At 38.2% G+C, this 13,341-nt stretch overlaps 1 pseudogene; it reads right to left on the bottom strand.

Moving 5' to 3' along the window:
• Positions 1–1,427: 1,427 nt before the first annotated feature.
• Positions 1,428–9,435, bottom strand: LOC139178369 (proteasome activator complex subunit 3-like; annotated as a pseudogene).
• Between the last annotated feature and the right edge of the window lie 3,906 nt (positions 9,436–13,341).

Genomic DNA, 13,341 nt, shown 5'->3' with positions numbered 1-13,341 from the left:
GCCATCTCATCCTCTGTCGTCCCCTTCTCCTCCTGCCACCAATCCCTCCCAGCATCAGGGTCTTTTCCAATGAGTCAACTCTTTGCATGAGGTGGCCAAAGTATTGGAGTTTCAGCTTCAGCATCAGTCCTTCCAATGAACACCCAGGACTGATCTCTTTAAGGATGGACAGGTTGGATCTCCTTGCAGTCCAGGGGACTCTCAAGAGTCTTCTCCAACACCACAGTTCAAAAGCATCAATTCTTCGGCACTCAGCTTCCTTCACAGTCCAACTCTCACATCCATACATGACCACAGGAAAAACCATAGCCATGACTAGACCAACCTTTTTTGGCAAAGTAATGTCTCTGCTTTTGAATATGCTATCTAGGTTGGTCATAACTTTCCTTCCAAGGAGTAAGTGTTTTTTAATTTCATGGCTGCAATCACCATCTGCTGTGATTTTGGAGCAAAAAATAAAGTCTGACACTGTTTCCACTGTTTCCCCATCTATTTCCCATGAAGTGATGGGACTTATCTTAGGTTTCTACAAATGCAAAACCTGTGCCAAGAATTTAGAGTTGTAGTTTATTTGAAGATGCAGAAGAGGGTAAGGGAATTCAGGAGTACACTACAAAAACATGATATTCTGGAGATTCATTTAATGTGTTGCCTGTATCAACTGTTACTTCTTTTTGTCCTTGAATATTAATAGTATTCCATGATAGGTATATAGTACAGTTTGTTTAACCATTTACTAATAAGTGATAATTGGGTTGTTTTCTGCTTTTGTCTATTACAAATAAAGCTGCTTTGAATAAATATCCATTCCCAGGTTTTAGTGTGAACATAAATTTTCATTTCCTCGGAATAAATGCTCAGGAGTGCAATAGCAGGTTCAGATTGTAATTGCTTGTTTAGGTTTTTAAGAAATTGCCAATCTGTTTTATGGAACAACTGAACCATTTTATATTTCCTTCAGAAACATATGAGCAATCTAGTTTTCCATATCCTTGTCAGTCTTTAGTTTTGTCATTATTTTTAATTATAGACATTCTAATAGATGTATATTTATAACTCACTATGGTTAAATATGCATTTCTGTCCTGGCTTAAGATAGGGCTTCCCTGGTGGCTCAGTGGTAAATAATCTGTCTGCCAATGCAGGAGATGTGGGTTTGATCCCTGGGTTGGAAGATCCTCTGGAAAAGGAAATGGCAACACATTCCATTATCCTTGCCTGGGAAATCCCAGGTATAGAGGAGCCTGACAGGCTGAAGCCCATAGGGCTGCAGAGTGGGACATGACAAAGTGACTTAGTACGCAGGCACTGAGGCCTGCAGAAAGAGATGAGGCTGTCACAGAACTACATGAGAGTCTCATTAGACTCCAACTAAAAACATAGGGAACTATGACTACTATTTCCAGCCAGTTGCCCCATTTTCATAGTCATGTAACAGACCAAGGTGATGTTGGGTCTTGAGCCAGACTCACAAAGTTCCCTGGCCTTGGCCTTGGTACAGAGTCTCTGCATTTGATCTTTTTGATGTTTTTCAGGATCATGTCATGTAAAGTGACATACTGATTCCTTAGCTCTAATATGATGAGTTGAAGGCTGTCATATTCTTTCTCATCAATCTCTGTCATGGTTCAGGAGGAAAGTCCTCTATACGGGGATATTTAGCTATTTTGAAAATTGATTTTGCTCTTGTAACATAATATCTAGAAATTGATTCAGATGAGATGCAGCTCTCAACATTCTTAGTTCTGTAACTGTCTTCTCCTGAATATATACCCCAAAGTCATTCCCATCATATATCCTAGGAGTTAGGAGCTGTACCCACATTTTTGTCATGTCACATTTCAGGATCAGCAGCCAGATCTTAGGTTTCACTTTCTCAAAAATGTCCACTAATTGCTGGTTGCTTTTTAGCATCCCATGCACCACAAACACCCTGGTTCCGTGGAAGGCTTCTTCACACTCACTCAATCTCCGTTACTTGGATGTGGGTTCTTCCAGTCCATTGTGGCTATTGGTGACTAAAACAGGGCCAGGGACCACAGACTCAGGTCTGAGTGGATCTGAGTTAGGTTATGAATGTTTAGGATTGGTTCCTTCAAAAAACTGACAGGTTATAACATCTTTGAGGAAAAGTATTCCACCAAGTATTCTGCCTCATTGGTAACCCACTCTCTGAAAGACTCAATCTTTTGGTGGTGGAGAGGGTGGGTAGGATCAAAGGGACTAGAGGTATCTCAACACTGCCCAGAGGCAGCTGCCCTAGCGTGACTCACACACCACATAGCTTGCATACTCCCACCCTCAGCACTTTCTTCCTGCTGTTCTCCCAATGCCTGTTCACTCTCTGTGTTGCTGTTCAGTTGCTCAGTCGTGTCCTACTCTTTGCAACCCCATGGACTGCAGCACTCCAGACGTCCCTGTCCTTCACTGTCTCCTAGAGTTTGCTCAAACTCACATCCATTGTGGTGGTGATACCATCCAACTATTTTTATCCTCTGTTACCCACTTCTCCTCCTGCTCTCAATCCTTCCTAGCATTAGGGTCTTTTCCAATGAGATGGCTCTTCACATCAGGTAGCCAAAGTATAGGAGCTTTAACTTCAGCATAAGTCCTTCCAATGAATATTCAGGCTTGATTTCCTTTAGGATTGATTGATTTGATCTCCTTGCTGCCCAGGGGACTCTCACGAGTCTTCTCCAGCATCACAGTTTGAAAGCATATCTTAATCACTCTTTCTACATGTATCTGTGTTCCAATTTGTGCTTCCTCCAGCCCAGCATTTCTCATGATATACTCTGCATATAAGTTAAATAATCAGGGTGACAATATACAGCCTTGACGTACTCCTTTTCCTATTTGGAACCAGTCTGTTGTTCCATGGCCAGTTCTAACTGTTGTTTCCTGACCTGCATACAGGTTTCTCAAGAGGCAAGTCAAGTGGTCTGGTATTCCCACCTCTTTCAGAATTCTCCACTATTTATTGTGATACACACAGTCAAAGCCTAGTCAATAAAGCAAAATATATGAGATATATTTCTAATTTTCCCAAAAGAACATCTGTAAAGTGAATCTGTGTTCTGAATTTCTTTTTTCTTTTTTTAGTTCTCAACAATCTAGCTGAAATGAAAGGTTATCAGCACACTGAAAACCATGTAACTGAAGAACTATTATCTCTTGACTTTACTCTGATTCTGAGGGAAGAACACAGTTACTAGAATGATGTCAGAGTAAAGACCTTTGATAAAATCTAGTAACCCAACCATTGTAATGCACCGTGGACAGGTATTGTGAGTTTTATTTCCCTCTATTGGATAAGTAAATGAATAAATAAAAGAAAAAAAGAACAAGTGTGATTCAACATGCTTGCTTAAATTCATTTATAATATGGAATTGTCTCATGTAGAGTACTGAGACAACTCTATTGTAAAATTTGCAAACAGAAAATAAATATGTGATTATTATCCGACAAGGGTGCTGAATCAGTGAAATGAATCACTAGAAAATCTGCAATCAGTATCAAATTATTTTTCTCTTTTCTTAAACTCAATGTTCATGAGGCAGAAACAATGAGATAAAGTGATGCTTTTCCTCTTTCAAGTTAATATAGGAAAGTTACAGAATAAACATTAACAAAAGGAAATTTTAAATGTCATTTTTATTTGCTTTTGAGAGAATTAAGTTTTTGTAGAAATTAGTATTTACATTGCTAATAATTATTTCTGATAAGACCAAATCTAAAATAATTTGCATCACCTAAACATATAGTCTGGGGCAGAAAAATCAACAAAAAAGAGTAAAATATATCATTTTTAAAAGATTATATGCTAAACAATTAGATAAAATATTTAATTCTCAGGTCAATATCATAACTGATATAGCTTTTCACTTTAACCACCTTACAGATAGTACTGAAGGAGTTTGGTAAAATGCTTTCTAAGGTGACAGCAAATGGTAGACCAAGGATTGAAACACAAGTAGTCTGGTTCCAGACTTTACTAGGAAGGCATCAAGGCATGTTATGACAGATAAATCTGGTATAGTTTAAATGTTTCCCATGTATAATGGATACTTGAATAATCTGGATTTACTTTCAGCATAAGATACTGACAGAAAGGGCCAATGGTTAACAATCCAGATGGCTCAGATGGTAAAGAAATTTGACTGCAATGCAGGAGACACAGGTTTGATCCCTGGGTCAGGAAGATCCCCTGGAGGAGGGCAGTCCATTCCAGTATTATTGCCTGGAGAATTCCATGTACAGAGAGAATTCCATGGTGGGCTCCAGACATGACATCACAAAGAGTGGGACATGACTAAGTGACTAAAACTTTCATTGACAGAAAGTGTTAATGAATCAGGGTTTCAAAGCAAGTTGGAGAAGGAAATGGCAACCCACTCCTGTATTCTTGTCTGGAGAATTCCAGGGACAGAGGAGCCTGGTGGGTTACAGTCCACAGGGTCACAAATAGTTGGGCACAACTGAATGACCAACTTTCAAATTCATAGGAAGGAGCAATAAGAAGGACTTCTTAAATGAACAACACAAAGAGTTAGAGGAAAAAAATAGAATGAGAAAGAATAGAGATCTCTTCAAGAAAATTGTAGATATCAAGGGAACATTTCATGCAAGGATGAGCATGATAAAGGACAGAAATGGTAAAACACAGAAGTAGAAGAGATTAAGAAGAGGTGGCAAGAATACACAGAAGAACTATACAAGGAAATTACTAATGACCTGGATATCCATGATGGTGTGGTCACTCACCTAGAGTCAGACATCCTAGAATGTGAAGTCAAGTGGGCCTTAGGAAGTATTACTATAAACAAAGCTAGTGGAGGTGACAAAATTCCAACTGAGCTATTTATAACCCTAAAAGATGATGTTGTTAAAGGCTGTACCCAATATGTCCACAAATTTGAAAATCTTGGCAGTGGCCACAGGACAAGAAAAGGTCAGTTTTCATTCCAATCCCAAAGAAGGGCAATGAAAAGAATGTTCAAACTACTGTACAATCATGTTCATTTCATATGCAAGTTTATGCCCAATATCCTTTAAGCTGGGCTTCAGCAGTACATGAACTGAGAACTTCCAGATGTACAAACTGGGTTTTGAAGAGGCAGAACAACCAGAGACCAAATTGCCAACATTGGTTGGATCATGGAGAAAGCAAAGTAATTCCAGAAAAACACTTCTACTGCTGCTTCATTGACTCTGCTAAGCCTTTGACTGTGTGGATGACAACAAACTGTGGAAAATTATTAGAGAGATGGGGCTACCAGATCACCTTCCCTGTCTCTTGAGAAATCTGTTTGCAAGTTAAGAAGCAACAGTTAGAAACGGACATGGAACAACTGACTGGTTCAAAATTGGGAAAGGAAGATGACCAGGGTATGTACTGTCACCCTGCTTATTTAATTTCTATGCAGAATACATCATCTGAAATGCTGAGCTGGATGAATCACAAGCTGGATTCAAGATTTCTTAGAGAAATATCAACAACTTCAGATAGGCAGATGGTACCAATCTAATGGCAGAAAGTCAAGAGGAACTAAAGAGCCTCTTGATGAAGATGTAAGAGGAGAGTGGAAAAACCTTGCTGAACACTCAGCATTTAGAATCTAAGATAATGGCATCTGGTCCCATCACTTTCTGGAAAAAAAGTGGAAGCACTGAAGGATTTTATTTTCTTGGAATCCCAAATCACTGCAGATGGTGACTACAGCCATGACATTAAAAGATGCTTGCTTCTTGGAAGCAAAACTATGACAATCCCAGACAGCATATTAAAAAACAGACATCACTTTGCCCACAAATGTCTGTATAGTCATGCATGGATGTGAGATTTGGACCATAAAGAAGGCTGAGCACTGAAGAACTGACGTTTTCAAACAGTGGTGCTGAAGAAGACTCTTGAGAATCCCTTGGATAACAAGGAAATCAAACCATTCAACAGTAAGGGAAATCAACTCTGAATATTCATTGGAAGGATTGATGCTGAAGCTGAAGTTACAGTACTTAGGCCACCTGATGCAAAGAGCTGACACATTGGAAAAGACCCTGATGATGGGAAAGATTAAGAGCAGAAGGAAACGGGGGTAATAGAGGATGAGATGGTTGGATAGCATCACTGATTCAATGGACATGAGTTTGAGGAAACTCCGGGAGACAGTGAAGAACAGGGGAGCTGGCATGCTACAGTCCATGGGGTTGCAAAGAGTTAGACATGACTTAGAGACTGAACAAGAACACAAAATTACTAAAAAAAAAATAAATTAACAATGAGGAATAATAATTTTCCCATTAGAGATATAAAAATACAATAAATTCTGTGTTCTATTCATATCTTTTGGGAACATTTAAGGAGAGAATACCAAAAATATTTAATCAATTGAAACTTCATTGAATAAAAATGTAACATTTGGGAAAGACAACAAATGATGATCAATTTAATTGGTTTTATATAATTAACAATTTCTAAGAACATCTGAAAGAGATGGGAATACCAGACCACCTGACCTGCCTCTTGAGAAACCTATATACAGGTCAGGAAGCAACAGTTAGAACTGGACATGGAAAACAGACTGGTTCCAAATAGGAAAAGGAATACATCAAGGGTGTATATTGTGACCCTGCTTATTTAACTTCTATGCAGAGTACATCATGAGAAACGCTGGGCTGGAAGAAGAACAACCTGGAATCAAGATTGCTGGGAGAAATATCAATCACCTCAGATATGCAGGTGACACCACCCTTATGGCAGAAAGTGAAGAGGAACTCAAAAGCCTCTTGATGAAAGTGAAAGAGGAGAGTGAAAAAGTTGGCTTAAAGCTCTACATTCAGAAAACGAAGATCATGGCATCTGGTCCCATCATTTCATGGGAAATAGATGGGGAAACAGTGGAAACAGTGTCAGACTTTATTTTCTTGGGCTCCAAAATCACTGCAGATGGTGACTGCAGCCAAGAAATTAAAAGATGCTTCCTCCTTGGAAGGAAAGTTATGACCAACCTAGATAGCATATTCAAAAGCAGAGACATTACTTTGCCAACAAAGGTCAGTCTAGTCAAGACTATGGTTTTTCCAGTGGTCATGTATGGATGTGAGAGTTGGACTGTGAAGAAAGCTGAGCGCCAAAGAATTGTGCTTTTGAACCGAAGACTTGGTGTTGGAGAAGACTCTTGAGAGTCCCTTGGGCTTCAAGGAGATCCAACCAGTTCATTCTGAAGGAGATCAGCCCTGGGATTTCTTTGGAAGGAATGATGCTAAAGCCGAAACTCCAATACTTTGGCCCCCTCATGCGAAGAGTTGACTCATTGGTAAAGACTCTGATGCTGGGAGGGATTGGGGGCAGGAGGAGAAGGGGACAACAGAGGATGAGATGGATGGATGGCATCATCAACTTGATGGACATGAGTTTGAGTGAATTCCAGGAGTTGGTGATGGACAGGGAGGCCTGGCATGCTGCAATTCATGGGGTCACAAAGAGTCGGACACGACTGAGTGACTGAACTGAACTCAAGAACATTTTAATATGTTAAATATTCCTATTATTTTATAATCATGTCTCTACACACTGGAAATCATCCATGATCCTAGAAATTCCGTAAAATGAAATTCAACAAAAGAGAAATTTGGCTACCAATCACATTTGTTGCTGAAATGCAAGCAGAGGCAAAACTGAAGCAAACCAAGTAAAAAGGCTGCACCTGATCACAAATTTCATCTGATCCATTTAGTAAAGTGAAAGTGAAGTTGCTCAGTTGTGTCTGACTCTTTGCAACTCCATGGACTGTAGCCTATCAGGCTCCTCCATCCATGGGATTTTCCAGGCAAGAGTGCTGGGGTGGATTGCCATTTCCTTCTCCAGGGGTTCTTCCCGACCCAGGAATCAAACCTGGGTCTCCGTCATTGCAGGCAGATGCTTTACCTTCTGACCCACTAGGGCACCTGATCACAACTTTCATCTGATCCATTTAGTAAAACAATTGTACAATTCCTTTTGACTTGTACTGTCACCACACATTATCCTATTAATTTCAATGGGAAAATGAGAGGAATGTTGAAGACAGTTATCTTAGGCTTTCTAATCACTGCTTATATTCATGACTTGCTTCATTAGAAATATGGAGGTAAACATATATATGAAAAACTACACTTAGAAAAATAGATCTCATGTTGGACTATTGCACATGTTATCATTTTTTTTTTTGCCACACAAGGAGGCATGTGAAATCTTTGTTCCCTGACCAGGGATGGAACACCCATTAGCTGTAAGGGAAGTGTGAAGTCTTAACCACGGGATGACCAGGAAAATTCCAATATAATTACTACTAATAATATTTATTGATATATGTGCTCACTTTTGAGGACCATGTATATCTTATACAGTAGATTAGAATTCAGGTAACTTATTTAGTTGGCTCAGCCCAAAAGAACCCCAAACCAACAATATAGCTATCAGTTGACAATCACGGCCAACATCTGTACTGATATAGGTTTCTAATGTCTGTATATATCAGAAGATTTGAGTATATTTCACATTACTATATTAATAATATTCACTTGAATTTTTCTAGATTATCAAAATGTATTCATATATCTGGAAAACAATCAGAAACTGCTACTAAATATAATAACAAAACCAAATAAACTTATTTTAAAAATTTAGAAATAACTGTATTTCCTCATTTATTTTCAAAGAAAAGTCTAAGAAATATCTAAGAGATACTATGTTATACCAAATTGATACTATCTCTAAAATAAAGCCAAAAAGTGAACTTCTAAAAATATTCTAATGTAAATATGATTTAGAATAGGGCAATTTGAAATTAAAAAGAATAGAATTAAAAAATAAAGTCAATAGGAAGGGAAGTAAAAAATCAATGTCAATAGTTTGGTTAATTATGCTTTGATGTAAAGAATTTTGCAAATTTTAGAAATAATTAAATACATTTTTTATTCAGTATAATAAAAATTAGCATATTTGCATGAAGGCATGTCCTAGATTTATGCAAAGTGATAAATATAAGCCAGCAATTATAAATATTTGTTAATAAATTTAGCAGAACAACTGAATCACTAAAACTTTCCCCATCAAAGTTGAACTTAAGCATCTAAAATTGCTCAAATAATACATGTGGAAATGTGAGCTTTTCTTATGTTTACTGAGGGCTAAAGAGCTTATTTTGTCAGAAATATTGTGGGTAGATCATAAAGTGGCCAAGTGTGGAAGTTTGGAATTTCTAAAGATGGCCACTACTCTGGGTCTAGAATTTTACCACTCCTGCATCAGGGATTGATTATACCTTCTTCCCTTGAAACTGGGTAGAATTTTCTGACAGGTTCAATGAAGAAGTGCAGCGTAAATGATCCCTGTAATTCTGAACTGATGTCACAAAAATGGTATATGTTTCAGCCTTCCAGTGATAATCCATCTTGTAACCAAGCCACCATACTTGGCAAAAGCTCAAGTAACCTGCAGAAATACCTTTGAGGACAGCGGAAGTGCCCTGCTGAGCATCGTGTCCACAGCAGGCAGCGTATGGTGGCCACCACAATGATCAGTCCTGAAAGTGAGTCCTCCAGCGTGCAGGTGAGGCACTCAGCTGACCTAAGAGAGAGAGTTTCCACTACATTTCATGTTTAAATGAATGAGAACGTGTTTGAGAATTAACTTACTGTTTTGTTTTTTTTTTTTAAGGAATATTTCTGGTTTAATGAAACTTCCCAAGTGCCCTTGTTAATAGTTTTTTTAACTAAACAAATAATTATCTCAATTTTTTAGTGGAGAAAAATTTCCGTTTGAGTTTGTTAAGAATTAGGCCATGTTTGATCAACTTTTTATTGTTTTGTTTTTGTCTCTTTGCCTCCCTCCACTCCCCAATTAAGGCTTTGCTAAAGATTCAGTGAGATGGTTGAGCTACCTTAATGTTTCTTCATTTACTAAAATTTGTATTTCATAAAAGGAACACCTTAATATGATTGACTATAGAAATAATTCATTTCTCTTGGGTCATTCTCATTCTCTATTCTAATTTTTCCAGATACCCAGAAGCTATAGTTGTTGGCTTGAGTGAACACACTGTAATAGTTCAGTCATATCTTTTCTTGTACTGTGGTAATCTGTTGAAATGTAGAAATAAATATTGGAAATTATTTTCACTCAAACTCTGTTTCTGTCTCTTTGTCTCTCTGTCTCTCTCTCTCATATCATCTCTCTCTGTCTCCAATCAAGACCCTTAGCAAACTCAGAGGTAATCTTAGCCTTGCTTAGCCACATAAACAGATAAAGCTAGTATGAAATAAGTGAAACCATTGTTTTAAGTTCATCAAATTCTATTTACCTATATTTTAAGACAAATAATGTGACAGATCTTTGAAAAGTACTTTATATACTTAAACTATTTAATGTAAAACATATGCATGAATTCCAAATGTCAAAATGATAAAACCAGGAATTATGAATATACACAAAATCATTAAATTCAAATAACCCTCCTACCAAGCTTCTAAGATACTCCTACAGCTGAATTGCTGCTTCCAAGACCACATGTTAGAATATCAAAATGTAACAGGGTCCCTCAAGGACTATGTAGCTCAACTGAACAAGTTTAAGAATTAAGAAGTTCACATAGCATCTGTATCTCCATAAAGCAATTGGAAATGTTGCTAATCTGAGTACTACCAGATTTCAGTGAGAAAGGCTTTTCTTGATAGGATTTGAGCTGCCAACTACTCAGAAATTACATTACAACTCAAAAACTGATAATATGTGACTATACACTGCTAAATTTAAAATGGGTAACCAAAAAGTAGATAAGCACAATGGTGGTGTCACTCACCTAAGCCAGACGTCCTAGAGCGTGAAGTCAAGTGGGCCTAAGGAAGTATTACTATGAACAAAGCTAGTAGAAGCAATGGAATTTTAGCTGAGCTATTTCAAACCCTAACAAATGGTGCTGTTATAGTGCTGGACTCAATATGCCACCAAATATGGATAATTCAGCAAAGGCCACAGGACTGGAAAAGGTCAGTTTTCATTCCAACCTTGAAGGACAATGCCCAAGAATGTTCAAATTACAGAACAACTGTGCTCATTTCATATGCTAGCAAGGTAATTCTCAAAATCCTTCAACTTAGTCTTTAACAGCACATGAACTGAGAACTTCCAGATGTTCAAGCTGGATTTATTTTATTTTTTTTTTTTTTAAAGTCTGACCAATCCCCAGCACAAGTCCATGTCAAAGAGAAAAGGACTAAGAGTCCTCTTAATCCCGAGGAAGGCTTCATTGGCTGAGATTGGAAATGAAATCCCACTTCAAGCTGGATTTAGAAAAGGCAGAGGAACAAAAGATCAAGTTGCCAACATCCACTGGATCACTGAAAAAGCAAGAGTTTTCCAAAAAAACTTCTACTTCACTGACAATACTAAAGCCTTTGACTGTGTGGATCACAACAAACTTTAGAAAATTCTTAAATATAGGAATATCAGACCACCTTACCCGCCTCCTGAGAAACCTAAGCAGGTCAAGAGGCAACAGTTAGAACAGGACAAGGATTAATGGGCTAGTTCCACACTGGGAAAGGAGGACAAAAAGGCTGTTTACCGTTACCCTGCTTATTTAACTTCTATGCAGAGTGTATCACATGAAATGCCAGGCTGGATGAATCACAAACTGGAATCAATATTTCTGGGAGAAATATCAACAACCTCATCTATGCAGATAATACCACCCTAATGACAGAAAGAGAAGAGGAATTAAAGAGCCACTTGATGAAGGTGAAAGAGGAGAGTGGACAAACCTGGCTGAAAACTCAATATTCAGAAAACTAAGATCATGGCATCTGGTCCCATCAATTTCTGGAGAAAAGGTGGAAGCAGAGACGGATTTTAATTTCTTAGGCTCCAAAATCTCTGCGGACAATGACTTCAGCCATAACATTAAAAGACGCTTGCTTCTTGGAAGAAAACCTATGACAAACCTAGACAGTATTTTAAAAGCAGAGACTCAATTTGTCCACAAAGGTTTGTCTAATCAAAGCTATCGTTTTTCCAGTAGTGATGTACAGATGTGAGAGTTAGACCATAAAGAGGGCAAAGTGCTGAAGAACTGATTCTTTTGAACTGTGGTGCTAGAGATGACTTTTGAGAGTCTCTTGGAGAACAAGGAGATCAAACCAGTCAATCTTAAAGGAAAGCAACCCTGAATATTCATTGGAAGGATCAATGCTGAAACTGTAACTTCAATATTTTGGCCATTTGATGAGAAGAGCTAACTCATCGGGAAAGACCCAGATGCTGGGAACCATTGAGGGCAGGAGGAGAAGGGGACGACAGAAGATGAGATCATTAGATGGCATCTCCTACTCAATGGACATGAGTTTGAGAAATCTCATGGACATAGTGAAGGATAGGGAAGCCTGGCATGGTGCAATCCATGGGATCACAAAGATTCCAACACAACTTAGCAAGTGGACAAGAAAAACAAGAAGAACCTACTGTATAGCACATGGAGATTTGCTCACTATTATGTGGTACCCTGGATGGTAGAGGAGTTTGGGGGAGAATGGACACATGTATGTGGGTGTGTATGGTAAGTCCCTTTGCTGTTCATGTGAAACTATCACAGCATTTTTAATCAGCTATACCTGAATACAAAATAAATTAAAAAAAAAAAGAATACATGATTATAATAATAGAAAGCTTCAGAAAGCTTGCAACTGAATTGAGCACTCAGGTAAAGAATATAAATGATTTCCTTTATTATATCAAGTGAGTATATTTGGCTCACATTAGATTATTAGGTCTACCTTCTGCTTGGGCATGCTAAGTCGCTTCAGTCGTGTCTGACTCTTTGCGACCCCATGGTCTGCAGCCTGCCAGGCTTCTCTGTCCATGGGATTCCCTAGGTGAGAACACTGGTGTGGCTTGCCATCCCTCCTCCAGGGGATCTTCCCCATCCAGGGATCAAACCTGTGTCTCCTGTGGCTCCTGCATTACAGGCAGATTCAGTATGGCAACCCACTCTACTATTCTTGCCTGAGAGAATCCTATGGACATGTATAAATAAATACATTAAAACAGAAAAAGAAAAGAAAAATACCCCTGCTTTCACATAAGTTCCATTCCACTGGAGGATAAGAGTCATAAAATATATAAAGTAAAAACTGTAGAATATATGTTACATGATGTGACAAGACATTTTTGGTTTTGGTGTTATCCCCTTTTCTTTTTCTTGTCCTCTATTTTTTGAGCTTTTTAGAATTTTATTTTAATTTAGAAGTCACTTAGTAGTTAGTTTTTGGTGGTCAATCTAGGGATTGTTCAGCATGTATATCTC

This window comes from Bos indicus, chromosome 21 (genome assembly GCF_029378745.1).
Source record: "Bos indicus isolate NIAB-ARS_2022 breed Sahiwal x Tharparkar chromosome 21, NIAB-ARS_B.indTharparkar_mat_pri_1.0, whole genome shotgun sequence".
NCBI classification, from domain to species: Eukaryota; Metazoa; Chordata; class Mammalia; order Artiodactyla; family Bovidae; genus Bos; species Bos indicus.
This window is presented reverse-complemented; position numbering and strand designations above follow the sequence as displayed.